The sequence below is a fragment of the Paralichthys olivaceus genome, chromosome 6 (assembly GCF_024713975.1).
Source record: "Paralichthys olivaceus isolate ysfri-2021 chromosome 6, ASM2471397v2, whole genome shotgun sequence".
NCBI classification, from domain to species: Eukaryota; Metazoa; Chordata; class Actinopteri; order Pleuronectiformes; family Paralichthyidae; genus Paralichthys; species Paralichthys olivaceus.
In genome coordinates this window covers 13,685,280-13,698,619 of record NC_091098.1, presented here as the reverse complement: position 1 = coordinate 13,698,619, position 13,340 = coordinate 13,685,280, and the positions used below count along the sequence as shown (strand labels likewise).

Sequence of the window (13,340 nt, the reverse complement as noted above, 5' to 3'; positions counted from 1 at the left end):
TGTGTTTAGATGTTTGGAAGTGTTTAGTTCAATGTATGTTGTCCCATTACTTCTGGTAATGCAAAGTCAAAGTGATATTGTCACAAGTTAGGCTGCCCATTTATTTTGACCTTTATGGGCTGCACTATAGATCGGTATTCCGTCTATAACTGATTATTAAAATATCATCGTAAATAAGCATAGTATTACTCTAAATTTATATTCCTAATCCTAACACAACATTAACACCAACCTGCTTTTGCATTCAATTTAAATTAGATCACATCCTCTTGAATGGATACTTGAAGTCCAACTGCAGCCTACATTTTGTGACTATTCAAAATGTCCAAGAGTCAGTTGAAGTATTACACAAGTATTAATCAGGAATTTTAAATTGTAATCAAGCCCTAATTTGGAGCTTTGTGTGTAACCATTGTTGCCGTAGTTGAGATAAGGGAAGGAAGCTCATGAGCTCTGCCAATTCGGCTCACTTTTCATACAGATCCACTTACCTAACCCCATGTCTGGATGCTGCACTCTGAAAACAGGCCAGGGCTCTTTTCATTCATACCCATCCGACAACACATTGTGAACAAAGTCTGTTTTCGCAGCTCAACAGCACCAGAATAATGAATTCATCCAAATGTTGGTGTTCCATTGATCTTGGCACACCCTGGGTTCAGACTATTACACTGCTGGTATGATAATGATATCAGTAGTAACCCATGGCCTATAAGGGCACAGGAAATGTTAGTAAAACACACCCAAGCCATGCATAGAAATATTTGCACTGCCAAGTGCTGCGGAGAGTCGTCCAAATCTGCTTTGCAAATGCCTGGCTGTCACTCTGCCCTCCCCAACTCACCACAGTAGCATGGTAGAAAGCAGACAAGGCTGCTAGTGCTGCTGACTGGCATTCTGTATGTTGATGAATGTGCAGGCCTGACGGCTCAATGTGCTTACCTAATAGGAGCTGCTCTACTGTCACACTCTGTTTCTTTGCTCTCTTTCTCTCTCTCACTCACTTCACTCATGTCTTTTTCTGAGGTGGTAAGGAGAGTGTTCCACTTGGCTACATACTGCAGCCTCCACACTCTGTTTCTTAAAGGTTAATGGAGCTGCCTCACAATACACACTAATCACCAGGTAATCACATTTGTTGGGTGTTAAAGTTGGCTAATGTCAGCCGCGATGCAGCCATTTTGGATGAGGGAGTCAGATCGCTGCTGGTTCCCAAATATGGTTTCCAGGTTAAATCAAAATTGTGCTTTGTGCTTTCTTATGAGTCCCTCCAGGTAGGGATTCGTTTTTTGCATATCAGTCAATATTGATATATATCACGATATTACTATTTCTGTCATTTCTGCTTAAGATTAGGGTTGGGCGGTATGAGCAAAATCTTATATCACGGTATGAGTAATTTCATATCACGGTAACGGTATATATCACGGTATGGTTTTTGGTATGGCCTCCGTTATCTCCCTCCATCGACGTGATTTTTTGTCATACGGGGTGCCTTTGGCGAAAGACTCTGCCAAGCTCTTTTGGACGAGAGGAGCTGCTGCAACTTTTGTTTTTGATGCAGCAGGTGCGCCACGCATCTTTTGGCTTTCATAATACTGCTTAGCATGTTTTATCTTTAAGTGGTGGAAGAGGTTACTGGTGTTTCCACCTCCGACAGCAACAGTCGCGCGACACTCTTTGCAGAGTATCACGTTTTGTTCGTTGTCTGATTTTCTAAATCCGAAAAAGTTCCACACAACAGACGTAGCGCCCTTTTTCGGAACGAGTTCCTCCTCCTCTTCGTCATGAGTGGGTCGGGCTGCCTCCGTTCACTCTCCGCCTCCGCCATGATTGTTATCACTCCGGTAAAGCGGTTTCTTCTTCATGTGCTCATGCAACCACGCCAAGCAGTCTGTTGCAGTGCCTGCAGTGCCCCGTGTGTCAAGGCGGTGTAACTACAGTGACTCAGAGAGATGCCGCAGACATCTGCTCTTTCTCCGGTATAAACGGTATTGCACAATCTCTACCGGTAGACATTTTATACCGTCACACGGTATAATACCGTCATACCGCCCAACCCTACTTAAGATGATAAAAAAGATTAGTGGTATTACCTGTCTTTGCTTGCACACTATTCTGCTTCTTGTCGGACTCTTCTTTTCAACAATGCTCTTGTCTTTTGAGCCTTGCGTTCTGTCTTGGGGTGTCTTTTTCCTGAACATTTTCTGTCCTCTTTTATCTCGTTCCACACCTGAAGAACTGGTGTGCACGGCTGCACACTCATAATACACTTGACACTGGCCTCTTTGGATGTTGAAATCATGAAGTACAGGCTTCCTTCTTTTGTCATGTTGTGCTGTGGTGGTGTTTTGTAGTTGTCAGCAGGAGCCTATTGGACAGTTAGAGACACTGACTAATGATCATGAAAACAAACGCTTGTCTGAAAGGGATTTTATTACACGTGCGTGAGTGCATGCATATTCCGATTTTAAAGACTTGAGACCAGGCAGCTACAGACAGAAAGGCCAGTTTGTCTTTGTCATCATTCACATCACCCCACGGTGCTCACATACAATAACCCTCTACTCTGAGGAAGTGGGCGTGATCGCATGAGCACACATGCTAAAATATAGGAATGGACATTTCTAGGCCTGTTGAGTTTGTCTCAGTTTCTCCGTTGAGACTAGTGGGAGAGACTGAATGGATCAGCAGTTTGTAAAAGCAATGATGCTCCATGCCTCGTGCTATTTGGTTACAGCCCTAGGCGGAGATATGAGTATTAAAATGAAGATAGGTTAGTCACACACTGGTTTTAGAGGATTTTTTAAAAACTGGGAGACAGATGAGTCCCTGTATGCATGTGTGCTTGATGGCCACATTATCTGTCACTGTGGAAATCCCAGGAGGTGAAAGCAGAATCAATGTGAGCTATTCATACATGGATTTAATCCTCAGCTTTACTGCCATTTACTCTGTGGTTATGGCTCTAACGCTGTCAAGCAGATGTCCCTGCTCAGCCACCCAGGTTAGGCTGCACCTGGTAACACCATTGAGCCCTGGCATTAGGTGGCCCACTGCTCGTTTCATCTTTTCATCTTGTCCTCAGGTGGCAACTATTGTATAGAAATATGCCTTATAATGTCGACTAAAAGAAAATCAAGCCGAACATTTGAATCAAACATCCACAACCTCGACATCTTGGTGTCAGACAACAGTTTACACTGCTCACTGTGCTGCTGAACAGTGCTGAGATTGCTTGGATAGAAATACCTAGATTTTATTCGCGGCACACCTGGTGTTCGTTTCAAATTCAATACCAAACGGACCATTTCACTTCAAATGCAGGACTAACTCAGGATGGGTACTGCTTCAGAAGGAAGGGGAAGGAATAATAAACCGTTTCTTTTTGTACATCAAACATCTTGAGAAGTTGCCTTGTTTTGTACAATCGTTGCTGGTAATAGTTCATTTGTTAAGAACCCAGCCACACCTTCCTCAGAAGGAAAAAGACAAATCATACACATACTCATCCAGCAACAGTGACATACATATTCATCAGTTCATCTCATCTTGCTCTCTTCCTCATAATTTTCAGTTCCACATTTAATGATAATATGGATAAAAACCAAATGAATAACGGAATCTATATATTATTCCAAACCATCTGGACACATTTTACAAAACTCATTTATTTTGATTTGTTGATTTTGTAGAAGTTTTAGTTTGAACAAAGTAGCTAACAACTGAATAGATCTGAGCGAAAAATAGTACTAGATGATAATACAACAAACAGGTTTCATGAAGAGAGATATTTATCATAAATCCAACCAACAATTAATTTGATTGTTCCACCTCATACAGATTGAATTCAAACACACACGCACACATTCCCAGTGTGAGCAGTGTTAACGCCTGAACATAAAATATAGCAGATAGAGTGTGTATGTGTAGAAATGTGTGTGTGTTGCGTTTCTGGGTGTTAAAGAGAGTAAAATGCAGGGAACCTCTCAGTGTGCCTGATGCTGAATGTGAAATGTCAATGTTATTGAACAGGTGCTGCGAGGCAGAGCTGTGATGTTTTTATTTCCAAGCTCTTGTCGAGCGAGGAAGAGAAGAGAGGGCTCATGGGATAATGGGGGAGGCTTCGGGGGTGGGGGACTGTGTGCGAGTGTGTTTCTTTGTGTATATGCATATGTGTGTTTTACTGTGTGTGTGTGTGTGTGGCAGGTATGAGTGCCTGGATCTGTGTGTATCCAGAGAGGAGAAGAAGAGGGAAATGAATACTGGCTTCGAATAAACGCTCACAATCTCCTCAGTGAAAATGTTAACTGCACTGTGAATGGTATTTTATTTTTTCGTGCACCTTCCTGTCTTTCAGTGGCTACATACACCATGTGTTCCACATGATGCCAAATGTGGCAGCCGTCGTCACCCATGTATACACCTCTACTGTCAAGCTGTTATCACCTTGTTTGTTCCATTTACACATCATTCATGTTTTTTTCCCTTCTCCTTTGTGTGTGTCTGTTTTTCCCCCCTTCAGTTTTTCTCTTGCAGACTGTCGTGTCAATACTTGTTGAGAAGCAGTGTGGCAGTGAACTAGGAGGTGAATGCAGTCAAGGTTAGTCAAAATGTTTTGCGACACTAGAGCGATGTTGAACGCAGCATTTTCCTCTGCCCTCTATCCCCTTCTCCTCCCCCAAAATGTTTCTATTCCTGCACCACCTAGTGGTCTAGGGCTGAATGAAATGCAAAAATAAGTCATATTGCCATTATTTTGCAAATAATAATAAAGTTGTGATATAAGACACTTTAAGTTTAAAATAAAAATGATGATATATATTTTTTTTAATTGAGTCTTTACTAAACAATAATTTTCATATCAAACTGCTTCCTTCAAGATTGGTATGCTTACTTTTTCACAAAAAAGCTTATGTGATTTAGATATCGCATTTTGCCATTTTCTGATTTTGATTAATTGTTCAGCCCATTTTGCCTTCTTCCTCTTACTCTTCATCCTCCCCCACGTTGTCTTCACTGCACTCGTCCTTTTCCTCCCAGCCTTCACTCCTGCTACTTTCTGTCCAGCTGGAATAAGCAGGCTCAAGCCTGTCAGTGCTTATTCATCCCTCAACTGTTAACTCGTGCTAACCCCCTCTTGTGTTTTTGTCCCAATGCATTACATTCTATATTGTTTTAGCATTGCCTTTGCAGAAAGTGCTATATTTTGGCAATGTCTCAGCTTCAGTCTACCAAACTACCATACATTTGCTGTTTAACCTGTGATTCTATGTTGCATTTTAATTCCCAATTTTGAATGCGTGTTCAAAATTACACCCATTTTTTTTAAAAGTGGTGCGTGAAACAGTGGAGAAATCATTCACGATACGGAGGGTGCTGCAGTTCAAAGCTTACTAGCAGGTCACTAATGAGTTTGGTAATTGGCTTGCTTTGGCCTCCGCGCATCCCTGCCCTCCCACTGCTGATGTGTGCAGGAACAGAGAGCTACAGCTTGCACTCCCTCCCTTGCTCCCATCTTTTCTCCCCTCGCTCGACCCATCCATCTTTCCCTCCACCCATCCCTCCTCCACGAGCTGACTTATGGAGCTAATGCTGCATCAAGCCGCCTCTGTCTGTTCCCTCCTTTTCTTATTATGAAGAGAGTTACCATGCAGCATGTTAGGTTTCCACTCTGCTCAATATTGAATATCACCAGTGTTACTCTAGCTCTCATTCCCTCAGTGTCTCCCACTCGGTGGCTATCGCTTACACACACTCACTTTCTACCACACACCGACACACACATCTATTATATGTTAGATGCCTCATGCATTATGCAGAATATGTGCATCCAAACAAGCAATTTGCCGAATTTCCAGTTCACCACTTCTGAGTAGTAATTCTCTGTGTCCACAACAGCATAATGAGAAGCAGCAGAGTTCCATGCTCAGTTGATTCATAAGCCCAAACAATAATGACAAAGAGCAGCAGGCTTGCCATGTAATCATAAATGACACTTAACATATCACTCTCAGATTTCATCACATTATCTCCTCACCAGAGACATCAAAAGGGGCAGCTATTCTTTGTGTGTCATTGCTGTTGTAATAATGTTTAATGGGAGAACATTGCAGCATCACATCTGGTGTAAATCTCTTTAACTTGCATATTAAATTCTAGTGGTAATAGTTTGGGGGAAAAAATCAAAAAGGACCTCCATGGTTTTGTTGTAATTGAGAGTTTTAGTCTGGGTTCTTTATTGCTTTGTTTGTTTATGAAAAAGCCGTTGCCTTTGGGGATCTGCACTAGTGAGGATAACCTAATATATATTCTGGCTAATGAGCGAGCTTCCCACCTTCTTGCCTATCTCCATTAATTTCCATTTTGTACCTTTAAAAAGCCATAAATAAAAACTGCATGCATTATTAAATGTAGCTGTCTACAGATTCGAGAATGTTTGCCAAGGTTTTTATCTACTCTCACAGTGGAGCGGTTGATTCTGAACGCTGCAGGGGTTGTAAGGCCAAAGCACAGCTAAGTGGCTCCTCTTGACCTCAGCACTGATCTCCAAACTTGTCTGCTCCGACTGCATACCGACCGATTCTTACCCATTCACTCCCTCATCTCGTAACGCCACCTCAACACCCTGTCTGTGTGCTGTCTCTCTGAATAACTCTTTTTTCGCCACACCCAGTGCTGACACGCTGACCGTACACTTGCCTTTGAGATTACTTTTCTCTGCTGTTATTCATAAAAAAGAAGAGGTGGAAAAATCCAAGATGCGTAAAAGATTAGCTTGAACTGCTCAGAGAATCTTGCTCCTCTGACCTACAATGGATGTGCTTATTCTAGTTATCGCTGTCTATCTGTAAACTAGATGGCTGAATCATTAGCTTACACACTCAGAGCAGCCATGTGAGACCAGAGTAGAATAATTGATTTCTGAATAAGCATTGGTACTGGAGGGGGTGAAAAAATAGACACGGCTTTGTGGGCCATTGCGCTATATTGAGCATCGTAATACGCATGTCATGAATTATCGTGTGTGGAGTTAATGTTTTATTTTATTTTTTTTTACCCATAATGAGCCACAGTTCCCCCACACCCACCCCCCTCTGTTAGAACAGCAACAGCACGAAGCTGCAACACTGCTCCTTGTCCATAGGGTGGCAGTGTATGGAGGTGAGACAAGCATGTGCTCAGTGTGAAATGGAGCCGTCATTGGCTATCTGATCACAATCAGCCTGGAGACAGTAACCACACAGGAATCACACCCCAACTGCCACACTGTCTTGCTTTCATGATCATGGACCCTGTGTTTTGCTTTGCAGGCTGCTGATCACTTTTAAACACAGTTTTATTTCGCTCAAAGATTTTCCCTAACTGGATCCAGAACTAAGCATCAGATGCGAGCTCTGTTTGTTTATCTTGCTGTGTCTTTGTTCACAAAAGGATTTGCCTGAAATGTAAACTTCCTCTTTTGTACCACAGCGTGCACTCTGTCTCTCCGTTGCCCTCCTGGAAATACAGTCTCATTCCTCAGAGGCTGTTCTCAGTGCAGCCACCGCTGCCTGAACCAGTCTTTTATTCAGATGAATGAGGCCCTGTTTTGCTTGGAGAATCAGACAGACACAGACGGTCCATGTGAGGGCTTGAAGAATGTGGAAAAATCAGGGGTTTAGTGGAAATAGCATCTAAGGTATTACTCAAGTGCCAGAGCTGCACAATTCTGGATAAAATAAGAAGCACAGTTTTCCTGCTAGGAAATCTGATCTGTATTTTCTTGCCATGTAAATGTTTATTTCATTAATTTACCTGCTACAGAAGAAAATGAAAAATCCAAAAACACGAGGGTTCCTGTTATAGATCTGGCGCACACTTCCATTTTTAACTTATATGCAACAGCTTCATGAATCGAACAGTCAAACAATCAAAGTCGTTCTTATTTTTGCCTCCTTACACAACCTTTGAACACACATTTGTGTTAGAATTGTCTAGTATAAAATTTGTCGGGTAGGAATGCATTACATCAGGGGGTAGGAATTTGAATATTTTCCGTTTTCTGTTTTCTCACATGCATGAGTAAAAAAGTAACGTTGCAAATTGTCATAATCCTTAAATAAATCCAACTTTTTCCGTGCTGATGAAAAAAATTATTAACTCGACTGTATATTTCTCCAGTGATGAAATAAATCCACGCCATACCCATTTTAAGAATTAATTCTTGTTCAAAATAGCGTATCTTTAAATCTACATTGGTCCATTTATTAGGTACACCTAAATAAAATTAATGCAATACAACACAACAACCCTGTAATAAATCCTCCCTCTATGTGGATGTGATGTTCACTTTTTATTGAATTTTTAAGAGGGTGTGGATTTATTTTAATGGCCTCTTTTAAAGGCTGTAATTTGCTGTGCTGAACTGAGTTGCACCGAGAGGCATTCCAAATATTTTGTCTATCTTGTTTCATATAAATGGCGTAGACAAATATAAACCCAGTACAGTTCAACAGCACCAAAAAAGACGGTAACATTAAATCAAAACCTCTTTCTAACTGATTTAAGAAATGCAACCTCATAAGCCTCACTAAGGAAGCTTTTTTACCACATTGTTGTATCATACTCCATTAGTTCCTTCATTATTATCAGCAGTATTAAAGCAGTGATGATTGAATGAAATGTTGAATTCATGAGATAAGAGGCACATTTTGAACAAGCACTGTGCCAGTTCTTTTTAAAGCGGTTTGTTGTTTTTGCTCATATTTATTAATGTCTTTAAATGAGCCAACAAGTTCTGCTTTGTTTTAAATTTCATGTAGATAAAAATGCTGCTCTTCCTCTCACTAACATTTGATAAGTTTGAAACCAGGTGGGAGCTGTCTCCATCTGGAATAAGGTTTACTTACATTCATATTTTTTTATATGCAATAGTTTTACCAAATGGCTGCTGTGAGAGAGTTTCACTCTCTTGAGGAGCTTGTGTAGCTTTGGCAAACAGATCGGACATATGTAGCCTACAAGTGTCTTGGTTTTCAGAGTGTTGCGAGGCTGCCAAATGTGACTGTGAATAGCTATGTAAACAAGATAGCTATGTGAGGCTAGACCTTGCACTGATTGCCTAAAGTGAAATACCATTCCTTGGCTTCCCTCACATTTTGAGTGTGTTAATGATCTCAAATAAAGGCTTGCTAGGTAGCAGCTTAATTACTAGCTGTCTGTTTGGATTGTCTCCAATGGACATCTTTGTTTTCAGTAAGTCTTTTGTCACCTTTACAGGCTGTACAGAGAAGTGTGACCCCTATCCTTTTTTAATTTGATTTATGAAATTTTGCTCTATCAAGCAATGTTCTCTTTAGCTCCAGCAATAATCCCTGAAAACCTAAAATCTTCATATCCACAGGCACGAAGTTCAAACATATTTAGTAATTTCCTTGGGTTACTTTGTTGGGAGATTGGAGAGGGTTGTTTTATTGCTTCCCCTTCTCTCGAGCCCCTCCAGGCAAAGTCTGTGCTTTAATTAGTCATGTAAGACCCTATTTTCCCGTTGGATTCCCCAACTTGTAAAGTGCTCTCTTAAGAATCCATGAAGGCTAAAAGGGGCAATGAATGATTGGAAGTCAGCTTTTTTTCTCCTCTTTTTTTTTTGCTTGCTTGCCAACAGAGAAAAGAGTGGGGAGGGGGGTCAGCACTTGCCGTCAGTATGAGAAACAGTAACTTCAAGCAGCAGTCACACAGTCTTTGTTCTTTATGGATATAGTACGTGTGGCGAAGAGAGAGTCGCGGCTTTAAAGCCCCATCTGGAATAGCACTGTTCCAAGTCTCTAATATGTGAGGAACGGCTTGTGTAGATAATACCTGTCTGCGAATGGGAAAACGGTCTAAAGGTTCAGTCTCGCACATCCGCTCTTTCCTCCCTGTATTATGTTTAAGCAGCAGGGAAGTTGGCTTGTTGCGCTGCTGAGATTTAGTCATGTGCTAAAATCAAGCTTCTGAAGTACACCCTCACCACCGCCAAAACCTAACCCTCCCCCTCGGTTTACAAGTCGGTTTTCTTCTCTCCCCCCCAACTTGTCTGCTCATCCCTGGTGAATGTATTAAATGAAGTTACTAGATATGAGTGCTTAAGAGGCCAGGGCCTCTGAGGCTTGCCAAGTCTCTCACAGGCTTGGCTCAGTCATCCATGTCACTTTTTTCTGTTGTTTCAGCTACTGGCTGACTTATTTGTGTAGCGGAGCACTTTCACTCTATCTCATCTCTTTTGCTTCCATTCTGTGTTTGCTGCCTCTGAGTGGCTTGTTTTTTTCCGGCGTGGAGGAAATCAGGCTAAAGCAAACACTGTGTCAGCCGCGGCTTTTGTTAAGTATTCATTTTTAATGAGCGTAAGTGGCTACAGAATCCTATAAACCATAAATGGAGTAGTCAGACTTGGGGGGGGGTACATGTTGGCCTTTGATTCAGTGGCAGTCTTGCAGTCTTTCTGTTTAGTAACACTTGTACTAATTATGTCTGATGTGGTTGGGAAAAAACATATTTTAAAATGACAGTAGGTTGTTTTTTTTTTTGCCATTTCTTTCCTTTTATACACCCCCTTTGTTTTCCATAGCTCTTTCAAGGAATTGTTCTTCTTTAACAATCTTTAGGAAAAATAGTGTTGTGGAAAAGTGTCTTTTTTTTTCTTTTTCGAGCAGCGCGCAGCTCCGTTAGATGTAATTTCCTCTGAATGCAGAAAGAGGCACCAAGTAACCAGTTTTTGTTCTGTTGGGGATCGAAGGCACTGTAGCAGGGGGGGGTTACTCAGGGAAAAGGTATTGTGATGGGCCGTTTGAATGCTGAACAGAATTGAATAGACACAGTCAGCTTCCCAGATACATGCTTAGGCCTGTAGAATGTGGAGTGCTTTGCTTGTAACTGCACCGGTTGTCTCCTTTCATTATCGGTTAATGGTGCCCAACTTGACAGAGCCATGTGATAAACAGAGGAGCTGTGAAATCCTGGAGGTGGAGTTCTCGTCTGCCTGATAATGGGATCTCATCTGCCAGAGAGGGGAGCCTGCCCTGCCAGCCAATCCGGCTTTGCGTTGCACTGCCTTCAGACAGGATTCACTGCATTCACCCTTCACTGCCGTCTCGGGCCAACTTAAGCCTCACCAACCTACTGAGAAATGTTGGCATTTGACTGGTCTCTTCTTGGAAACATGACAGGAGTATTTTTTGGAGCCTTTGTTTTTTTCCTTCTAGACTCTGATTATGCATCAGAAATCCAGACTTGCATTTCCACCGTCCATGTCAGTTTTGGATCATTTGAATGTTTGTGTAACTCAGGAAAGGAGGCAGACTATGTGTGTTTGTGTAAATATCATAAATATTGACCCTGTGAAATGTATACATACAGCGATAAGAGAGCAGCTGTGGCTGTGGTGGTGTTATGTTACTCTGTGGAGGGGGAGGGTGGGGGCATGACTTCTCAGGACAGTAGCCTTAGGAACTGGAAAAGGTTTTACCAGCACTTTGTTGCACAGTAGAATTACCAGCCCCCAACCCACCCCCACTCTGCTCATGAAACAGAGATGACCAACAGGGTTTCCAGCACAATGAAGGACTCTCTGCACACCACCCTCCACTCAGTTTCTTTACCGCCCGCCTCCCCTGTTGCCTGTCTTTTGGCTTTAGTGGTTAAAAAAAAAAGAGTGCGCAGACAATTTGTTGGAGTTAATTGGATTTTTGACAGTGATCCAATATCATGTTTAAGACAATGAAAATGTGTCAAGCTACCCATTCATTTCTATAACTTAATACCATACTCGTGTGGGGCGGATGGTCAGATAATTATTATTATTTCAATTCAATGGTTTGATTTAGATAAAAAAAAGAAAACAAACTGTGAGTTTTGCCTTTGCCACTAAACGGGACTAAATGAGCACTGAGACCTTGGGGGAAATGACCAGGATCACATTGGATGTCATGTGCAGACTAAATTAAAATCAGCCTTCACAAATACTGCTAATGGACTATTCACATTATCTTCCCTGCTTGTTTCTGCCTTTTTAATGGAGGGGGGGTGGGGGGTGACTAATTAATTCATTATCCAAAAATGCAAATGAGCTCCACAAGCATAAGCAGCAGTCATCCTCCCTCCCTCCCTCCCTCCCTCGCTCTTGAATCTTTATACTCTTGTTTTAAAATAGAAATCACTTGTACATAAAATGATTGTACATTTAAGTTTCTATTAAACCAAAAAACAAACCGCGCAATGAAGGAATTAGGACTAGTACTACTATTAGCACCAGCGCTCACCGCTTTCATTGTCTTGTTTCAGTGTTACATTCCCCATTGATCGGCTGATGATGGTCGCTCTGGCAGCCTGCGTGTTGCTTCCTCATGCAGTTCCACACACACACACACACACACACACACACACACACACACACACACACACACACACACACACACACACACACAGCGTGTCCCTACGGGGCTTCCATCAATCAGCCCCATTGGTGCCCTCCTCTCCCTCCACCCCCTCTCTCTTCCCAAACCACCACCACCCTTTTGTCCCTGACGATTATTTGAATCCAGTCCATGTTTTTGTTTCGCTCGGATTTTTTTTTTTGTGCTTGTTGTGTGTGTGTGTGTGTGTGAGTGTGTGAGAGAGAGTGTGGTCGGGGTAATTCTCCTTCACTAGTGTCTGGATAAAGAAAGACTAGGTCAGCCATGTGGATGCGTCTGTTGAACAGCTGAAGAGGAGGAGGAGGAGGAGGAGGGGTTCACAGAGACGGAGGGAGCGATAGGGAGGACGTGAAGTGTGTGTGTGCATAGGGAAGAGAGGGAGAGAGGAGAGTGTGTGTGTGCGTGTGTGAGTGTGTGTGGAAAAAGGAAGCGGAGCCTGTAAACGGCGAACTCGCTGGCTTCCTCCTCACCCCCCTCATTCGCAACAACTAGCAGCGCCGCGTTACTTTTCATGTGGACACTATCACCGACTGCTACAACAACAACAACACGGCCGAGGGGAATAGGAGCAGTCCGGAGGAGAAGAAGAAGAAGAACAGGGGGCTGCTGCTGCGAACATGAGTCTATCAGTAAAGTGAAACCGTCTTTGTTGGAAGCAAGTGCTCGCCCGAGTCCCTCCGTGCGGGCAGCGTGCTGTTTCACAAGAAGTGTGCGTGTTCGCCTCACTCTGTCCCGGGTCTTGGATTTGGCCCAGCTCGCTTTCTTTATATATATTTTTTGAAGTTCGGTGGGTCATCTCGGGCAAGGCTCGCTTTTTTTCCCCCAACTTGTTTGCAGCAGTCTTTGGGACTCCCCACGAATCACCAGACTGGCGGGTGAGTACTTGCATTCAAAAAAAAAAAAAGGGAA

General features: G+C 42.5%; 1 protein-coding gene across 4 annotated transcripts in view; it reads left to right on the top strand.

Moving 5' to 3' along the window:
* The window catches only part of rerea (arginine-glutamic acid dipeptide (RE) repeats a), a 125,050-nt gene that overhangs the window by 22,131 nt on the left and 89,579 nt on the right, over window positions 1–13,340 (top strand). For 2 of the 4 annotated variants that reach the window (XM_069526300.1, XM_020089124.2), the window contains exon 1: window positions 12,595–13,306. The gene's annotated coding sequence lies outside the window, so the exon portion shown is untranslated. Of the gene's footprint in view, window positions 1–4,209; window positions 4,325–4,525; window positions 4,604–12,594; window positions 13,307–13,340 lie in introns of those variants that run through there. The other 2 variants (XM_069526299.1, XM_020089122.2) reach the window with 2 other exon arrangements.